The sequence below is a fragment of the Glycine max genome, chromosome 15 (assembly GCF_000004515.6).
Source record: "Glycine max cultivar Williams 82 chromosome 15, Glycine_max_v4.0, whole genome shotgun sequence".
Classification (NCBI taxonomy): Eukaryota; Viridiplantae; Streptophyta; class Magnoliopsida; order Fabales; family Fabaceae; genus Glycine; species Glycine max.
The window spans coordinates 28,705,873-28,711,082 of record NC_038251.2 but is presented as its reverse complement, the minus strand read 5'-3'; the positions used below and the strand labels follow the sequence as shown (position 1 = coordinate 28,711,082).

General features: G+C 37.2%; 1 non-coding gene across 1 annotated transcript; it reads right to left on the bottom strand.

Moving 5' to 3' along the window:
• Nucleotides 1–4,541: 4,541 nt before the first annotated feature.
• LOC112999716 (small nucleolar RNA R71) lies at nt 4,542–4,648 on the bottom strand. The gene has a single exon (XR_003264923.1). It is a non-coding gene; the product is annotated as a small nucleolar RNA R71 (small nucleolar RNA).
• Between the last annotated feature and the right edge of the window lie 562 nt (nt 4,649–5,210).

Genomic DNA, 5,210 nt, shown 5'->3' with positions numbered 1-5,210 from the left:
TTTACCTGTATGATCAATCTAGCATCCAATTTCAATCTCAACTCCATTAACACCTCATGGATTTTTTGAAAAGTAAATCTAAAACATCCCCAACAACCCATGGTTGAACATTTTCCAAATGATGACCCTTGTCCATATTTATAATCACTGGAACCAATTCAATGCCCTTTCCTTCCAAATCATATAACCTATCTTTTGGACATGCTGTGAGTTTCTTGTAAGCTGATGCCAACAATTGAAATTGCTCATGAGCATGGATGGAAATGTTTATAGTTGGAGTGTGATTCCATCCTTGTTAAGTTACCTTTTGAGAATGTCAGTGTTTACCCTTGGCAGCTGCATAATAGATGGTAGAATTGTAGTGTCCCCCAAAGAAGGTGAATTCATGCTGCTGCAAATTGATGATAATGGTTGTTCTGGCCGCATTGGTTTAGTAACTCTTCAATATAGGAGTGTATGGTGTCACTGATGATGTTTAGAATATGATGATCCTTTGCTACCCTCGAATGACCCCCTACACATGCACACACACACACACACACACACACAAACACACAGACATAAAGACATAGAGACACACAAACACACACACACACACACACACACACACACACACACAGAGAGAGACATACACACATATAGAGACACACACACACACACACACATAAAGACACAGACACACACACACACACACACACACACACACAGACACACACACAGACAAAGAGACAGACACACACAATTTCATATCCCAATTTGGTTCAAACCATGTTTCCAATATGATTGAACCACGCACCATTTGGAGCACTTGTCACACTTTTATTTATTCTCTTCTTGTTTCCTGAAGAAGTGTTTATTGATTCCAGTGAGGTCCCCTAGTGCCCTTGAAGGGTCATGGTGCACGCATGTTGCCTCTGGGCACACATACACTTTCTTTCTCATGTCTGTGCTTTCCTTTTCTTTAGCTTCCATGACAAATTTAGATTTTTTATGTCATGAATGTAACATGCTATACAAACAACTGTATATGTGGATATTTGTTTGGGATCGAAATTTAGATTTTGTATGTTCTTGTACGTCAGCAATGTAATTTGCTATATAAACAACTGTTGTTCATGCTAAGTGAACCTTAGATTCTCGTTTGAGACTGAATGCAATGATTCTTGTGGACAATTTGCATTAGTCATTGTATTTAGTCTTGAATTATCCATTTGGACAGTTTGGGGAGACTGGTATTTTTATGTTAGATTCATTCATTAAGGTTATTATTATTTTGATTAATTTGATGATATTTCGGTACAATGCATTTCAAGTTGTTCTCTGAGTGCATAGTTGATTATCGAGAAATTAATTTCACCGATGTCATGTAGTGTACTTGGAGACCAATGCGAAATGCTACCAAAATTTAGTCAAAATTTTCAAAATAATGCTAACCCTGACGCTTGAAGCTAACATAAAAGACAGTCTTCCTAAATGGGATAGAGCCACACCTATAAATAAAAAAGTGAGATTTTCATGCATGGAATTGCTTACATGGATCGAAGTTGGACGAATCAAAGTCGCATGAGCCCAGAATATGAGGATGGCGTCGAGTAGTTCTTGCAATTTGCTTCAGAAAGAGGTCGACCGAATGAATAAGGAAAATATTATTGTCCTTGCATCAACTGTTTGAATGGAAGACAACAACTACTGGACGACATATGGGAGCATCTATTGTGTGACGTGATGTAAGCTCCATTGGAGCTTGTAGGCCTAGGATCTTCTTCATCAATGGATTTCTTTGCTTCTTGGAAGATGAATGGCAGCGGAATAGAGAAGGAAGAGATAGAGGAGACGCCACTTCAAGGAGAAGATGAGTCTAGAAGAAGCTCACCATCATAGGAGGCCATGGATAAGAGCTTGGAGGAAGAAAGAGATGAACGAAGGGAGAGGAAGAGAAGAACATGAAATTATATGCTCTAAAAGAGCTCTGAAATCTGAAGTTTAATTTTCAAATTATCAAAGTTTAAAAAAATGCACACACATGATTAATGTGTCATTATTTTCTCCTATTTCTTACCCCTTTCTGTCACCATTTTAATTACTGATTAGCCTTAATTGTCAAATTAATTATGCAGCTTTATCATTTGGCCCTACTTGACTAATTTTGTGTTTTAATTTAATTTCTGGAGAATTATAAGCAATTGGGCTTGGATCTGGAATTGGGCTGAACCGGCTTGGACTTGAAGAGAGCAAACAATTTTATTTGTCGTCTAGTTTTATTTTATTTCGTTTTTGGGCTGTATTTTTGTAATTGGGCCGCCAGACCTTATTGGGCCAAAAAATTAGATTTGTAAGCTTGGGAGCCCAGCTGCTAGGGTTTTAGTAGGGTCGTGTTACTGTTCACGAAGGCAGAAGTTGAGGGTTTCGTTTTCAGTTTTCTCGGGTTATTGTTCACGCGTGGTACTATTCACGTAGAACTTCATTTTCGTTGTCTGCTTCAAATTCCAGTTTCATTTTTTGCTTTTAATTCCAGTTTCGTTTTCATTTTTGCTTTCTAATTTCATGTTCGTTTTCTACCCTTGGTTTCCTTTTTGTTCCTGCTGTTAATGGAAGGCTGAATCTCTAATGTTTTTTTCTCTTGAGGATTAAGCATAGCTCTCTTTGAGGTTTTTTTATTAATATTAAATTCTGACCAGTTTTTCCCCTTCACCAATTTTTCTGTATTGTTGGTGATATTAATCTATGCATGCTTAATGCTTGATTAATTGTCTCTGTGCTTAATTAACGTTCATGCTTAATGGACATGTGAGAGGGATTAATTGGTGTATGTGTTGCTTAATCACATAATGACAGCCTTGTGTTAATTTTCGCTTAGTAAATTAATTTCTAGTTGGATTAAGTGGTTGAACTAATTAGGGATAAATTCTCATAACCTAGGATAAGAGACTTGCTTTTGAATCAAGGGGAAACAACATGTTTTAGTTCTTTTATTTCTTTAATTCAAGTTTGCTTGCTATTTAAATTACAAAAATAAACAAACCCCTCTCATTCGTTACTGTTTTATTATTATATGTTATGAACGTTTATTTGATCATTGCTCACTGGGAGACGACCGAGGATCACTTCCTAGATACTGAATTTTAATGTTTATTTGATTTGGGTACGACCTTTATCCAATTTAGCGCCGTTGCCGAGGAGTAGTGGTCCAAAGGTTCATAATTATGTTTTTGTGTCTTTGTGTTTGTTTCTGTGTTTTTATAAAATCTTTGTTATTATAAAATTTGTGTTATGTGATTAATTTGCAGTGTTTAGTTGTTAGGTGTGTAGTGTTGTGTAGTATTCTGTTTTGCTTTTCATTCTTGTCCCCTGTTCAGAGGTGTCCCCTATTTAGGAGTGAAATTTTGTGGTTCCGCAAGTGAAAACTGTTGTGAATAGTGCATGAACAGTGTTAGATTTTTCTAATTAATTGGCAATTTTTGTTTTGATAGCTAGAGTTGTTATTTTTGGCTGATTTTTTGTGTGGTAGTTTCTTTTGATCCATATTTTGTGTGAAAAATACCAGAAGCACTTGGTGTGGCTGAATTTGAGAGATTCAAAAAATTTGGGAACTTGTTTTTAGCAAAACTCAAAACGGCCATAACTTTTGATCCGGTTATCAGAATGACTATTATTATATATGCATTTGGGGTAGAAAAAAATTTCCCATGCAACTTCAATCGGCTTTAGCCGGTTTTGGTTCTTAGAACTTAAAAAATCAGCTGTTTACTAAGTTTTTTTTTGAAGTATTATTGTCCTATTTTCTAAACTTTTCTTAGGCAGTTTTCATAGTTAGACTTTGAATTTTTGTCTGAAAATTTTTGTACTATCTTTTCATGATTTTAGGGTGTTGCTCACAAATTTTCAGCTCATTTGGATATCGTTTGAGTATAGTTGTAGTTTTACCCCTACCTTTTTACCCTTGGTGCTTGTTTGAGAAATACATGATTTGCTGCATATAGTGCATGACTAGGGGCAATCCAGGTGATTTACAACCCTTTGATCCTAAAATAGATAGAACCTTTCATATATTATTTAGGCATAGTGAGCATTCTAAGCATTCCATGCATTCTGAGCATTCTGTTGCTGGTGATTCTGAACATTCTAATTTTGAGCATTCGGCTACTAATTTTCATACTGGGAACATGGCTCAATCTCCACCTCATGAGAGGACTCTTAGGGAGATGGCTACACCTGACTTCACTTATGAAAGCTTGTGCATTCAATATCCTGATAAGGATGTTCCATATGTTCTCAAGACTGGACTAATACATTTGCTGCCCAAGTTTCATGGTCTTGCAGGTGAAGATCCTTATAAGCATCTTAAGGAGTTCCATATTGTCTGTTCCACCATGAAGCCCCCTGATGTCCAGGAAGATCATATCTTTCTAAAGGCTTTTCCTTATTCTCTAGAGGGAGTGGCGAAAGATTGGTTGTACTACCTTGCTCCCAGGTCCATTACCAGTTGGGATGACCTTAAGAGGGTGTTCTTGGAGAAATTCTTCCCTACATCTAGGACCACTGCCATCAGAAAAGACATTTCAGGCATCAGGCAACTTAGTGGAGAGAGCTTGTATGAGTACTGGGAAAGATTCAAGAAATTATGTGCAAGCTGTCCTCACCACTAGATTTCTGAGCAACTCCTTCTGCAATATTTCTACGAGGGACTTAGCAACATGGAGAGGAGTATGATTGATGCTACCAGTTGTGGAGCTCTTGGTGATATGACTCCTATTGAGGCCAGGAATCTGATTGAGAAGATGACTTCCAACTCCCAACAATTCAGTGCAAGAAATGATGCTATTGTCCTTAGAGGAGTCCATGATGTGGCCACAGATTCATCTTTATTTGCTGAAAATAAGAAGCTTGAGGGAAAACTTGATGCCTTGGTTAACCTAGTAACTCAGCTTGCCATAAATCAGAAATCTACATGTGCACCTGTTACTGTTGCAAGAGTCTGTGGTCTATGTTCTTCCACTGATCACCATACAGATCTTTGTCCATCTATGCAGCAATCTGGAGTTAATGAGGAACCTGAAACCTATGCTGCAAACATTTATAATAGACCAACTCAGCAGCAAAACCAACAACAGCAGAATAATTATGATCTTTCAAACAACAGATACAATCCAGGTTGGAGGAATAATCCAAATCTGAGATAGGCAAATCCTCCATAACAACAATAGCCTGTC